Raw genomic sequence first — 16,048 nt, 5'->3', positions numbered from 1 at the left:
CCAGTGGAAGCAGACTCCCACCCTTTTTCTAGCCCAAATTTGAGCCAATTTTGTTGTATGCAGGTTCCTCAAACATAGCTGCTTTTCAGTCAGTCGGGTTTCTTTCTCAGTCTTTTTCATTTGAGTATGCTTCAGGCATGGAAGGATCAGAATTTAAGACCTGTATTTGCTCTGATAGCTCAAAAATAAGAGGAGGTTATTTTATTCCCTTGTCTACATTTTGCTCTGTTGATGGTCCATAAGAGTCTTCACATAGATCACTCTTCTTTTTACAATGATACTATCTTTGCCATATTCTTAATTTTTTTCCTGTTTTTTTCCTACTTATTTGTATTTTATCTATAAAGTCGAAAACCATTCAATGAGCCTTTATTTTTCTGAAGTATGTCTAAGTTGATGGTGCTAGAAAAGTGATCTGTGGAAAACTAAAATAGTAATAATAAGTTAGGCATATGATGATCTGGAGTTGTATAATATGCCCATTATCATACGATCTGTGCAGTTTTGTCATAGCTTTTTAGCACCTGAAAACTGAATATAGGCCAAATGTTGAATCTCTATTTTGTGTGATGAAGAAGGGAGACAGATTTTATCTGCAATATGCTCAGGCTGACTTTCTAGCATTTTGGAAGTGATTCTTTAACAAATGCTAGGGAAAAATAAAAAAAATAAAAAAAGACATCTTGGATTAAAAAGCTAAAAATCATAAAGCTGAGAACATATCACTTAGATGAAGATTTATGTGCCCAAGAGATACCACTACCAATTTTCCGAATTCCTTTCTCTCCCCAAGGTCCGTGGCTAGGAAGAATTGGATTTTTGCCAGTTACATGGAGTCAACAGGGCAAATCTTGGTTCCATCATTTCAAAACAGCAGAGTCAAGCCCAGTTTCCACTGTATTTTGCAATGCACCTGAGCAATCCTTCAAGTGTGTAGCCAAATTTTTTTTTTCAGGATAATAAAAAAGGTCAGAGCTTTTTCATCAACCTCAGGCTGAACACAGAAAGGGCTGAGTTGAGATTTGGTTCTCTTTCTACTTCCCCACTTAGTACCCCAGTAACCTTGACCTTGTAACAAGGTCAGGGACATGATGAAAGGGAAATGAAAAAATTGCCATGTGTGCTGCTTCCTTCTCTGGAGGCTGAAAGTTTCACCTCTCTGATATGCTTAGTTGGCTCAGAGTAAAAGTTCCTGAGAGCAATCACAATCCTAGGTCTCATGTGGCAATCTGCAGAGCGAATAGGCCAGCCCACAGGCAGATTACTCACCGAGGCTTTCACAGGAGGTCAGACAGCTTCAGCTTGCCTACACTATAATCATACTTAAATAAAATGATTACACGGTTGTAAACAGATATCCTTAAATAAAAGTATAAACCTGATAAAGAGAATCTGGCATGTTAAAAGGTAACAATTTTTATCACATAACAAAGTTTTACAGAATTTCCACACAAATACTGTTCCAGCCTAATCAGTGGAGAAATCATTTATGCCATCTCCACTCATCAGGAACTGTGCAGTGGACACAACACAGCAAATAAAAACAGCAAGAGTGGTAAATGAAAATAATATGCAGGGATATATACTTAGCAAGCAAAGTCTCTAAACCGGTAAAATTTCAGTCAGAAGTACTGGATCTTTGCAGTAATGTGTTTTTCTGATAGCAGCTATAATTAACAAGGTATTTTATTGTTTCAGCCTGGCTCAGGTGAAGAAAATTCTCTTTATAAACAAAATTAAGGCAGGATTCTTTAAAAATGCATAGAGAATGTAACTAATGGATAGCAATAACTCTTTTTCATATATTTTAAATCAAAGTATATTAAAAGCATGCATCAGTTATACTAATTAATAGGTGGAATTACAAGAGAGTTTTGAATTTGAGCCAAGGTAATATTGAAATAACTACATGTGATCTGCAAAGGATCTTCTTCAGAAAGATAGTTTTGAAAATAAGTGTAGTTCATGCCAGTGTTTCTTTTTCTGCATGGAAATACAGAGACACAAAATCCCTTCTTTTAGCTCAATGCTTTGATATTTTAACTAGCTAGTGTAGCAGACACATCTTAAAAGAAAAATTAATATTTTGCTTTCCAGTCATTTCTGTGTAAAACCCAGAATAAGCTCCTTTATTTTCATTCTTTTGGTTCAGTTTCAAGACAATTGTTAAGCTCCCAACTTCTGTGACCTACTACATAGTGACATGAGTGGGTATGGTTGTTACCAAGAAAAAACAGTCTAAATTCTTATTAATTTTTCCTATTCCTTTTTCAGAAATACAGAAAACTAGACCAGTTTAATGCAATGAGAACAGTGATTAAGTTTGATGGTAATGTGAACTACGATCATTGTTTTTCGAACAGTAGAGGACAACAAGAAATTTCAGAATTTCCATTCATTAGGACTTTTAGAACATTAATTTTAATCTAAGAATAGAGTGGATAGGAGGCTTGAAATTAAATACTTGATTTATCAAACATGATGAAAGTACAAGATCATTATTACAACAGATATGAACCCCAAGAAACAAGTTTCCACATAGAAAATAATAAAAACACTTACTTATTTGGTACTCAGCTCTTGAACCCTGAATAAGCGAAGTACATATTGAGAAAGAGGTACTTAAAATGTTTCCATGGATACAAGATGATGCCAATAAGGTCCATGTTCCTATCTGAAAGGGTGCCCCTGCAGAGACATACAGCTTAGTGAGTGGTTGTTTATACAAGTAAATAAATAGGAACCTTGTTTATCTTACAAAGAGCTCCTGATCCACAATTTTCATCTCATTTGTTAGAAAGGAACACTTTGCTCCTTCTGAATAGCATATTAGAGCAAAGTAGACACTACTGAAATTTTTTCTTTAAAGACACTTGAGTTTATGGCCTAGTTTTTGAGGGGAAAATGGAGTATCTAGGTATGCTACTACCGATCCCAGTACCTATGTTGGTAACTTTTAACTCTGTGAGAAAGCACACTGGTGCAAATTACACCTTTCTTTCAAGAACCAGAAGTTATCTCCAGGAAGAAAAAAAGAGAAAAATAAAAGCAAGGGGCAGATATAAATTATAAATAAATTATAAATATCCAATGAGGACAAACATACCAAGTTTTCATCACTTCCTTCAAAAGAGCCTCCATTTACTTTAGGTCCCATTTTAAAAGTGGCTGGTTCCTAGACTACAACAGCATAAGTGCTACAAACATGTGATTTTGAAATTCAGACTCTCAATTCTTCATGCTTTTTAATTTTGGGAATGAAATTAATACCTTCTACATGGTATGTTTTAGTTTTCTAATACTTATTTGGAAAAAAAGCACAATGAGTTATCAAAGATAATCAACTTTAACAGTTAGCACAATTTGATAACCTGAATTGAAATTTCTGTGTGCTGTGTTCCTATTTTTAAAAAGTTTTCTTCCAGCTACAATTAAGAGAACAGAGCCTCATCTTGTTCATAGATTCCTCTTGGAATAATGTAATTTTAACATCTATTTAAAGGAGGAAACTTTTTTTCCATACGTGAAATTGGCCTGCCTTCCTCTTGAAGAAGCGATTCCTGGATACTGGATAAGACGACTGAATAGATATTTTCCATTTGAACTTGCAAAGTACTTTTGAAGGGGGTTGGCAATGCTCTGTTCACTTGCCAGCACTGACAAAGGTCTGCTTGTCAGTGATACCTTTTACAGCTAAATTTACTTGGGAGTGACAGAAGCAGGTGCACCTTGGCCTGCCAGACACTTGTGCATGCACATCACGCAGCCTACAGGTCAACATCCAAAGGAGAAAAAGCCCGGGTCTGCAGAGCAGAGGGTGAGTGAGGCAAACACAACCCAAACTGGGGGGCTTCTCTTTAAAGCCAGCTGGTCTGGCTTTATTCTACAGGAATTTTTTTACCTGATTTTTTGATCAACGAAGCCCTCAGCAGGTGCTGACGGTACAACTTCCTGGAGAAGCAGAAGAAGGGCACTGGTGAGTTTTAATAGAAAAAAAAAAATATTAAATAATTATTCTTATGTCTTTGGAATGTTCTGTTTGCCACAGCACTGGGTGATTCAGCTCCAGGATCATGGTTACTCTGACAAAGCTTTCTTCAAGAGAAAGCAGATAATCTTTGTAGAGTGCTTTGCATTTAACTTGATACAGTGCTTGATTTTAGCTTCTGCTGCCAAGAAAAGTTTCTGTAAATTGACTGGATACTTCTACTCACTTTCTTTCAAATTGTTTCTATGATTCTGAATGATAGAGGATTACATGCAGCAAAAGCAGAAGCTAGACAGTGCTGGCTGAGGGTATACTCTGTGCTCTCTACATCTGCCTCCTTTAAAATAAATGAATTATCCTGGTAATTTCCAAATAAATCAAAAGGATTTGCTGTCTGTAGACTGCTTAGTATTCGGAGCTTCAGCAGTCATTCTGAGGCTTAGAAATTCCTTCTGAACATCAACTAAGTTTCCTTTGTAATAAATGAGTGAAATTAACACTGTTTAGAGCATTTTACAAGACAATCAAAGGCTTGCCACACAAAGTCATTGCCTTATACTAAAGTGAAATTTAAATTATAAAGACTTCATGAGAGCATTGCTTGACATGGTGCTTTTTTAAGATATCATGAATTTACCCATTCCCTTGTTTTAAAACCACAAATTATGCCTGTGTGTGCATTCTTTAATTTGCATAAGAACTGGGAAACTAGATGATGGGGAAAAAAATATATTTTTTTTTTCTAGAACAATGAGATTTCAATTAATGTGGAAATGCAGGAAAATGTGACCACATGTTAAAATAAATATTTTTGTGAGGAGAAAAGCATTTTTATTTTTATTTCTATTTCAAGAACTCATTCTTTTAACTGTGTTTCACAGTATTCCTTACAAATTGTTGTGTTAAATTGAAAACATTTATTTGAGTAAACAGACAGAAAACTTAACCATATGAATCTTTTTCAGTAAACAGATTCCATAGTCACAAGTCACAGCGCAGCATAGAAGACACTAATGGGGGAGAAAAAGGAATCATATGTTAATATACTGTTAGACTATTTCTGTAGTAGGTCTTCCTGACATATCAAAATAAATTATATATCAGCAATTTGTAGTCTCAGATTAGTCTGAATATTAATATCTGAATAGTAATGCCCCTTTAAACCCCCCTGATCTTTGATTTTGGTTCTGCTAGGCTGCTTGGTGTGGGACCCATATCAGTTTACAGGGAAGTCCTACCTCAGCAGAGGTAGATCAGCCATAGCTGTCATCCATTTTCTTCATTTTCAGAGACAGAAAAATGGAGAAGAGATTATTTCTCTTTCTGGAATGTGCTATATGAAAATAATCACAATTTTATTTGCTGCAAAGATATCCTACTGCATGTGAGAATAAAAGGCATATAGGATAAAACATCAGTAGTCAAAGCGTAAACTTCTAAATATGAAAGATACATTTTCTGATCAAGTATGGAATATAGAACAAACAAAACCCTTCAAACTACAGCTGCTTTTAAATGAGCAATGTCTGTAAAACTCTGATGTTTCATAGAAAACATGTAATGTATGGAAACCAAGTCCCCTAAAGAGTTATTCAAACCAAGCACTGTTAAATAAGAAGTCAGTAAATAGTAATGGCAATTCCTGGAGCTAGCTAGATATTGTACATGCCACACTAAGCAAGAAAAAACATACAGCCTGTAGTTTAGAGCCTTTAGTTCAGTACACTCTAAGTTCATCAGCTTTTTACTGTATTGATCTTAAAGGCTTAGAAACAGTAATCATGTGACAAACTCCTCAATAATTTAATAAAATTCCAGGTAAGTTAGTTTGTATTTCACTGCACTGTGGGCAAAAAAAAGTATTTTGTGAAAGTTAAGATGCTTTCCTTTTCTAGAAAAAGATTGTTTAATGTTTCAAAAGGTAGAGATTACTCACTAGTTAATTTAGACCATTACATTTAAATGAGTGCCCTTAATTAGTGTTTCTAGTAACTTATTATTATCATCAACAGATTTCAGCACATTAAGTGAAATTCTGAAATATTTCTGTTATTAATGAAATATTGAGATATTAGGAAATAGGAAAACCTAATTTAATGCACTGAAACTTTATAACTATTTCAGTTAGAAAGAGAATCACCTCAAAAATGCCTGCTACATTCTTTTATTTTTGTAACATATACTCACTATTAACTAAGAGCTATGTGGTCAGTTTTGTAAACTATGGCAATTTATTCTACAAATATCTTTTTATTTTTTTTATTTTTTAAAGCTACAGTGTAGCTCAGCTTTCAATCATATTTTCCAGTAAATATAAGTTTTAGTGAAAGGAGGATATCTATATTAGTTTTTCCATAGTGCATGTAAATGAAAAGTGGGATTTAACCACAAAGTTTCAGCAAAAATCTCAGTTTAGGAGATTCATATCCCAGATTGTGTTCTTCAAATGTTAATTTAATTTTTTTTATATACTGTTACATGGCATTTTAAAACTTACTTTCACTTACACTGGCAAAAACTGGACAGTTCCCACTGAAGAAAATAAAGTTGCATATAGAAGTTAGGTAAGAAGATGGGATGATAAAAAAATCAGTGGGGGAATAGAATTAATAGCCATAATTACAGCATCACACAAGAGTACCTTAAACATGAAAAATTTCCATTTTATATTTCTCTTATAAAATGTATGTGCATATATATATATATATACACACATGTATACCTATACCTGTGCATATAAAGTGTGTTAATGTACAAATATATATTATATATATGCTATATATTTATTTATATAATAATAAATAATTGTTAAATATGTCTTTAATACTATTACTTTAATAATTATTTCATAAGTATTATTTAAAATATTGATATATATAATAATATATATTAGTATATATTATATCTATTAAATATATATATACTTTAAATTGATAATTATTTTCCCTATGGTACAGTGGGAAAATTATTTTCCTAAAAAAGACATATAACTTCCTTCTTGGAATTCCATTAATTAATGTTTTTGTTCAGAAATTAATTGGTTATTGGTCTGAGACAGTGCCCATGGGAATCAAAGGATCAGACTACCATTAGGAGTAGTGGAGGACCTCTTTGTAGGTCTGTTTGCAACGCAGGGAGCCACTTGGAGCCTTGCCTGAGGGCTCCATACCCCTGAGCAGTCCTGGTGACTGCAAATGGATGTCTTTGTAGCTGCTCCCACGCCTGCACCCCACCGCAGCTCATTCCCAGGTCCAGTAGCACTCACGCACCACTCTCAATGACTGCTTGGAGCTCCACCCTCCTATCCCATTTCAAAAATACTGTTGCACTCTACATTCACCATAAACTAAGTAACAAAGACAGGTCTCAAAGTACACCCCTCGTCACAGTGTGCAAGTACACAAACTGTTTGTTAAGGGGAGTTGTCTTCTCCAATTAAACTACGGACAATTTACTACATAGTCAGTTATGGGTTTCTTCTTTTGAAAGCAACTTAGCTTTATGAGACATGCTCTGAAAGCACCACTTGAGAAATCTTCAATAAAGACAAAAACACAGTGTTTTCTATGACTAACTCTAAAGGCACCAGATTCTAAATCAAGTTCAATAAATACAGCTTATGAAGAATAAACATCTAGATTTAAGTTAACATACACAAGTTTACTGGAAGCGTGTAAAATAACTGCACAGAAAAAAATAATTAAAATAAAATAAAATAATGGAATGAATGAAATGTAACAGCAATTACAGCTCTGTTCATAAATATAGCTAAATAGCATTATTAGTTCTACATATATACTTAAAAGTTGTACTTATAGCATATGAAGTGCAATCTAATGTTAATGTAGCTGATGCACTGTATCCTGTGCAAACGTAAGGACAAAAAATTAAAAGCTGAACACTATGATACCAACGTGATAAGGATTAGTCCTGCAAAACAAACCTTTCTGTTTATGGTCCCTACATTTTGTATTCTTTTTGTCTCCTTTTTTAACAAACAAGCTTTCCCCCAATAATTTCTATTTCTCTCTACTTTCTTTCATTATTATAACAGTAACAATACAGAAGTATACAAAATGGGTGCTTCCTATAGTTTTTGCTGTAGATATCTGCAGCAATAATTCTTGCCCTTTATTTTTGAAATTCCTATATGACTATATGCAAATTACCCTTTCCCTAGTATCAATCCATCTCCTGAATTTAAAATTATTGTAGAAAGAATGTTTGGGAATAACATTATTGTGTGCAATAAGAGTATATTAACACTGAGAAAAATAGAAGAGACTGTGAAACAATCTACTTGTATATCAGAAGATTGTTCCTACCCTTGCAAAAATACATCTGTCCATTTTATTATGTGTACTTGCACTATACCAATTCATTAGTCATTTAATACTCCACCTCAGTCTCACTGAAATGAGATTTAGGTTTGTTTTCCTCCACATTAATAGAAGAGAACTGTCTTCCACTTAGGATAAAGAAGAACTTGGTTCCTTTGTACCTGGGAGAAACCATTTATTTAAATAGCTTCCAAACTGCTAGGTTTAATCTGCAAAAAGGATGTGGGAACTTCTCACTGAATCTCAGTTTAATCCAAAAATTCTTAACCCCTCTATCCCCACTAGCAACAATCCTCTTGAGTTATTTCTGCCCATATTCCTATTGTCTTATCTTCCCCTAGATAAATATGTAAACTACAAAAAGACCCTTCAGTCTCACTTAGGAGCTAAATTTTCTAAACCCCTTCCAAACATGTATCTATTCCCCAGCTCTTGCCCCTTTAGTTGAGCAACAGCAAAGAAAAAAATTCAGTCACATCCAGATATAAAATAGTTTTACAGCCCAGAACTTCCAGCTGCTATAGATTTAAAATATAAAGACAAATACGAAAGTCACCATAACATGTTTATTTGCTACTGAGAGTTTAAAAGTAAAAAGGCTAACAATATATTAGGTCAATTCAAGAAGTTTCAACATATATTTGAATGAAGCTAACTGAATGTTTTAACAAAAAAAGAAAATTTTGAAGTTGTCTCTGTATGTTTTTTAGTTGCCTTACAAGAATAATGATTTCTAATTGAAGGAACTTCAAGTAAGTACTCAGATTTCTTCTCCTTTAGCCATGTTAGGGTAGCTATCTGTAAAAAGTCATTGCTGAAATCAGATCTTGCTGGTCTGATTGGTGCAGACTTGCAAGAACATAACAGACCAGAAATGGGAACTTAAATCTGTGCATCATACAGGAGCTGTACAAAGAAGATCTGACTAGATCATATGGCAGTAACAGCAATTTCAGATTTAATAGTTCCAAACCAAAGTATATATATCTAAACATGACCTGAGGCTTGGTTTCCTTTTAACATCAATAATATCAACTTTTTTAAGTACTTTCATGAGAAAAGTTAGAACCTCACACAGGATGCTCATGGAAGGTTTAAACAGATTAATATAAGTAGCACCATCACATCTAAAAGCTGACCCAACTATTGTGCAATTACATTTATGGTCACAGAAATTACAAGTTCTTCACTTTCCAAGAAGAGCTGTTGACTTTCAAAAGGCCTCTCTAAATCATCCAGTAAAATATTTGTGTTAATTTTTGTTTTTACAGCAGAGATATTATTACAGCAGCACTTAGAAGACATATTTATAGATCAACACCTGTGTTTTGAGATGTTGCAAGACAAAACAAAAACATTAATTTAGTAGTGAAAAGTTTGAAAACACCCAAAACCAGTGCATTTTGTCAAAATGTCAACAGAATAACCTATTAGTGCCTGGTATCTGCATGCAAGCATATCTGTATAAAAAAGTTTGAGAGTAATAACTTCATACCCTCATTCCATATACTAATCTATCACTATTGTATTCTCTGTTCAATTTATGGTGTAATTATCTCTGTTAGAACAGGTCAGATCATTGACCACTAAAATTTGTGCATCGTTTACTCCAATTTTCATTCCAGAAAGTGGTATGAAATCTGAAATAGACAAATGTTGTCAGAGAAATAACAAAAATCTGGTTGCTTATCTAAAATATGGCTCAAAGTCTAATCTGGAAAAACCCCTGCAAATTATTTTTTAGGGGGAAAAAAAAATTGAATACTCTAAGAGATGCCTTTCATGTGCAACATTTGACTACACACCTAAAGCCAGAATGGGAAACCATAGCAGTCTTCAGCAACAGGAGATGAAGTTGACCAACCTTTTTTTTCTCCTTAGAACATGTTTGATTCTGAATTTTATTTGAATTGTGGCTAAGGGTCCATCCAAAACAAACCTCCACTTTGCTTGGCCCTCAAAATTACCATGAATTTCATTGTCTACACAGATGCAGATGCTGATATAATTTGTAGCAGCTGCAGAATACTTAATTAAGCCTTTTCTGGCCATTTATGGCTGTCTGCTTCTGTATCACATCATCACTCAGTAAAAGATAGACAAAAGCTTGAGTGTCACACAATTAGCAACGGGGTGCAATCATATTTTTTGTTTTGAGTTGTGCATTTTTTGTCAAAATATCTGAAAATATCACAATACCTTAGTAAGGGGATTCCATTTCTGGAAAAGAGAAGGAACGCATAGCCTAAAAAAATCCTTTCCTAGTTCCCTCACAGATTTTCCCAAAATGAAAGTGAATCACAGGGAGATTCTCCTTATTCAAAGGCAGGCAATCACATGGACAAATAAATGTGGTGGAAGGAATAAAAAGGGTGCTCCTTACTGAAATGCAATTCTGAAACAATTTATGGAAGCCTTTCCTCTTAGAGATAAGTAGAAGGAACTGCCCTAGCAGGAACTTCTTTAGAAATACCCAGCTAATGGTACAGAGGTTTAAGACTTCGGAAGCTGAATAAATTAACAATTAAATACAAAGTAATCTTACTCTGCATCAATTCTAGAAGCTGTGAGAGATACCTTAGCAAGGGAGTTGAATAGTAAAGATACTGTATTTCTTGGGCGAAAGCTGTTTAAAAATCTAGATAGACTTTAATCACAGATTTATTAAACCGTACAATAAATTACACTTCCACCAAATGCTTTGATTTTGAAAAAAAAATTCTGATGCTTCTGCATATGAAGATGCAGACTTATGAGACTGATGAACACCAGTCCATTAAAATGACAGCACTTCCAAAATTATTCTTCAAATACATTCCTGTACTTAAACCCTATTAAGACGGGGAATTGATTCCAAATTTCCACTTTAAGCTCATATTTGATCTATTTTTGTATTTTTTGCATAGCAAAAAAAAAAACCAACATTTTGCTTGAAATTTTACCTAATTAACTTTATGTCAGAAGAGACTGAGGAAGGTATGTAGAATTGAAACTAGCTACTGAGATTTGTCAGAGACTAAAGTTTTGCTTGCCAACTTCTTACTAGTACTGAAAAACTTCAAAACCCTTGATACATTTCTTTCAGGCAAGCTTAGACTCACATTTTTGGAGTCCATAAACCTCAGCAAGGAAGAGGTTGGTAAGTTAAATTCTTCCTCTCTTTACACTTGGTAAGATCATGGGCTACAAGAGTTTTACCCCTAAAATGCATATGTGTATACATAAACTCTATACATTTGGTGGAACATTGTCATACCATATGTACATTTGAATGATTTACAGATAGTGGCAGGTACAGGAACTGGAGTTAGAGCATACCCAAAAATTAATTTTGAGGCAAAAGCTAGATCTGGGTGGCCAGTGTCATAGGGCTGAGCTTCCATTTTAGTATCTCATCTCAGCCTGTCAGAGTACACCGGATTTCAACAGATTTCAGGGGACTTTGGACACACCATATAAGCTCCACAGCCTCCATGTTCCACACCAAGCAGGAGATTCAGGATTTCTATAGCTATTCATTCAGATGGCATTTCAGTCTCACTTGAAAGAAAAATTTTTAAAATATACATACCTTAAGAATTACTTATTCCTAAAATGCATGTGTGGCAAGAGTGGTTTTCACTAGGCACAGATTTAATTCTAATATCAATCTGCGTTGTCATTCACAAAGTGATAAATTCTATTTTTACACTTCTTACGACAAATTTAGTAATGTCTAATCTTTGAAAGAAATTGTATTTGTCTATGAAGAAGTTATCTCCTGTCTCTACTCTGAAAACAGTTTTTTAAAAATTTAGAATTAAAAAACGTCTTGGATAAAAAAAAATCTTTGGGCAGCTGTTTATGAGATACTTAAAGGACAACAGCAACTTGCAAACTACAGTTTCAGAAACTGTCTTTAGGGGCAATGAAATACTTCAGATTACTAGAACAGGATCAATTTAGCAAAACAAACAAACCCCTTTTCGTTGTTGACTTAACGCATTTGGCAGCCTTTTTCTCTCTAAAATCAATCTCTTCCTTGCAAAGGCCCTTGAAAATATCAGCAGGGGAGCACAAAAAAACACTCTTCATTTAGGGAAAAAAAAAAAAAAAAAAAAAAAAAAAAAAAAAAAAAAAAAAAAAAAAAGGCGGAGAGGGGGGAGTGGGGAATTGAAGAAACATCTTTCCAGAAGGCTGGAAACTAACAGAAAATGCCCAGTATTAGTCGAACTCCCAGCCCCCCATCTAACTTCACTCACTTCACGGCTTTAACACCAGCCTGCTGGACACTGATCTGTCCATTCCCAGGACTGCCATGCGCTGCTGGAGCTTCCCGAGCCTGGCCCTACGTGTTGGGCCGCTCCAGCCCTCTCCGAAGCCCCGAGGCCTTGGCTCCCAACACGCCCCGCCCGTCCCGCGGCCGGCGGGCAGCCACCACTGCTCCGGCCCGGCCCTGAGCAGAAGGGCTTAGCACCCCGGGTTCCGCTGGCACTGCACAGCCGCGCTTCGGCCTCCCACAGTGGCGACACCACCAGTTCCAAAGGTCGGAGCCCCGGGCAAAGGCTCTGGACAAGCTCCGGAGGGGCCCGATGAGACCGGTGCAGAGACTGCATGAGGGCAGTTCTGCCGGGGGACGCGGGTCAGGGCTCTGCTCCCATCCACCCCAGAGTCGGGAGTTGGTCAGGACTTGCCGGCCCTGCGCTGGTCCTGGCCAGTCCCACACAGCCATAGCTGCGGCAGAACAGCCACCGCTGCCGCCGCCCGACCTCACCGGGACCACCCACTCGGCCTCAGCCGGGCCCCGCTCCGCCGCAGCGCCTTCCCGCCGGAACGGGAGCGGGGACACGGCGCGGCCCGGGACCTCCGGGGCTGCCTTCCTCAAAGCACAGCCAAGGACATGCGTGTCTGGTGTTGGTACCACACATACCTACCCTTGGTAGGAAGAAAAAAAAAAATAATATGCCGAGCTTTGCCACTTTATAATCCACCCTGGCCTTTTAAACAGGCATTTATTAAACAACGAGATGACTGCTTTTTCCAAAATGCATGTCAAAGCATAAATACCGACTGGAGCATAAGTACAGCCTGCGATCAATAGTTTTGTAATTTTACTGGTAGTGTAGCATCCCTAAGGTAGGATTTAGATGGAGTTTATAACAGCTTCTGAAAACGTCAAGCTACTTACAAGTAAGATAGACCTAAGTGCACATCAGTAAAGATTCATATTCTTTTTATAGAAATTACTTCATTAATCTCCTAAAATATATTGAAGGTTTGCATTTTAATAATATGCTACTTTTGTGCTTTTAAACACCCAAGGTGCCGAACAAGAATTGTAAACTGTGAAGTAACTACCATGGGAAAGATTAAGTAAAGCATTGGAGGCGGATGATTTTGACAATAAAGAGGGAGTATGTGGTGAGTGTTTAATATTTTTTACTTTTAATATCACCAAGTACTATTTATTACTTTTAGATTTTTGTTTAAAGCAAAACCTGGAGGGCAAAACTCTACTGTGTTATATACTTACAGGTACACCTGTGACAAAGGCTTTCTGTAATCATTGCGTGATGTGTGTGGTGATAACACCATTTTAGTAATGGCATGCCATTTTATTTAAAGTTAATATGTCAGCTGTGGATACCTTGCAGATATATTTTTTTGCAATTAAACAGTTTTACAAAGAATCATGTACATGTCATCTCATTTACAAAGCAATTAATTTGTGCTCATGGAATACATACCCTGCTATCTTTGAAATTATCTGAGTTTATATCTTTTTGTTCATTATAAAAGCATATGGTTTGAGGGAATATTCTGGATGAATGAAGAACAAATACAGTACTGTTGAATAATCTTGTGGGGTAGATTAATCTATAGCCTCGATTTCTCTCAGGGTGGGTTGCTGTGGCAACCGCCCCAGCTCACTTTAAAATAATTTCATAAAGCACTCTTCAAGAGCTGCACCCAGCGTGGGCCAAGTTTAAAAGCAGCCAGACATGGGAAGAAGAGTTTCTGTGTGAAGAGTACTGTGTTGTTCTTACAAATAGGGAGGTGGTGGAAGAAAGTGAGGTATAGAGTGGAATGGGTTTGAGCAGAACTTTAAACAGAAAATAGAAACCAAGCTAGCCCAGGGTTAAGAAGCAAAGGAGGTGGATAATTTCATAGTAACCTCACTGCTTTTCGGTTTAAACACCATTAAAGGATGTAAGCTGGCAATCTCATTTCTCCCAAGGGAAAAATATGTTCTGCATCCACAAAAGAACAAAAATGGACTTTGATAATCATCTTCAAAGGAAATGTTACCTTGAGGTAATCACACTTGTAATGGAAAGAGGTACTTGGATATACTCTTTAATAAACCTTTGGAGATCTGATTTTATAATTATTATATTTTGACTGATGTCTCATAGTTTAAGGTTTCTCAGGTGGTAGACTGGGGGGAAAAAAATTGTCAGTAGATCTACACATGGACTGTAGACAGCAGAAAAGCATAGATTTGAGTCTTGTGTTTCACTCTTGAAAAGAGTGAAAATCTGTGGAAATTCAGTACATGTACAAACATTAGAACAAAGGCTTTTTACTGTTTGAAATTATTTCCAATTTTTAAATTAAATAAATCCAAAGAGAGGGAAACAAACGCCCCTAAACACTCCAAATTATTCTGCATAAATTCATGCCTTGTCTATCACTGGAACAAGTGATAAATCCTGATCCTGCCCCTTATATGTTTGTCCATCTAGCATCTGAATCCTGTTTTAAAAATCAAGATGCCCTTTACATGTATTTGATGAACTGTGCTCATGACAAAAACTTGGCATTGCTTTAAGATGTTCCAGTATGTGAAGGTCACAACTATAAAAAGATTAGACCACAAGTGCCCACATGGAGGTGTAGTTGAATTTCTAAACTGCTGTGTACTTTTCTTTTCTGAAATATTTTCTTACTGTAATAATTACTTTCAAAATAAGAAGTGCTCACGTTCTGTCTTGCCTGAAGGGCTGTGTTACCAGCTAACCAGACACCAGAAAACTTATGCATCCTGCACAAAATGAAGCAGATGCCAGTCATTTTCAATTAGAGCAGAAAAGTGCCAAGTCTTAACATAATTTTCTATTTTTGCCACTAAGAATATACAAATATTACTGGATAGTTGGATGCCACACTGGGAGACCAAAATCGTCTGTGTTAGAGGCATAGCAAGTGTATCTGTAACTGTTCTGTATTTCTTTCCTGCTCTGCTTCACGGCAGACCTGAGGCTGAGAAAGTATTTCTTTCCCTATGTTTTTCAGGCTCTGCTGTCACTGCCGTGCATATGTGTCTCTCACCACTGTGTAGAATGTGCTTGGCTTGTATCTGATTGCCTGGTGGCTCTGGGCACCTCAGTGTTACTGTCGTTATAGGTGTGGGTACGTTTGTAGCATGTCACCGCACGGAGATTCGTGCCCTCTTACCCAGATAGACCAGGACATGGATGAGACCCGAAGTATTCTCTAGGGATTTGCATTGTGAGCAATTGCAGGGTGCTTGTTAGAACTATCTGAGCTTTGTTTTCCTCTGACTGCTTTGAGCATCCATGTTTTAAAGAGTACAGTGGAACTGAAAAGGTATTTATTCACTGTCAAATACTTTGGAAGTAGGTCAGTGGCCCAATGAGATGTTTCTAGGGGAAAAGACTGTGAGACCAAGGACTTGTATTAAAATAACCCAAATGTATATTTATCGCTGTGTTTGAAT

General features: G+C 36.2%; 1 protein-coding gene across 8 annotated transcripts in view; it reads left to right on the top strand.

Moving 5' to 3' along the window:
- The first annotated feature begins 3,794 nt into the window (after nt 1-3,794).
- MEF2C (myocyte enhancer factor 2C) overlaps nt 3,795-16,048 on the top strand; it is a 134,037-nt gene continuing 121,783 nt past the window's right edge. For 5 of the 8 annotated variants that reach the window (XM_058864446.1, XM_058864449.1, XM_058864443.1 and 2 more), the window contains exons 1-2: nt 3,795-3,976; nt 13,630-13,728. The gene's annotated coding sequence lies outside the window, so the exon portion shown is untranslated. Of the gene's footprint in view, nt 3,977-11,438; nt 11,468-13,629; nt 13,729-16,048 lie in introns of those variants that run through there. The other 3 variants (XM_058864450.1, XM_058864448.1, XM_058864445.1) reach the window with 2 other exon arrangements.

Source organism: Poecile atricapillus, chromosome Z (assembly GCF_030490865.1).
Source record: "Poecile atricapillus isolate bPoeAtr1 chromosome Z, bPoeAtr1.hap1, whole genome shotgun sequence".
NCBI lineage: Eukaryota > Metazoa > Chordata > Aves > Passeriformes > Paridae > Poecile > Poecile atricapillus.
This window is presented reverse-complemented; position numbering and strand designations above follow the sequence as displayed.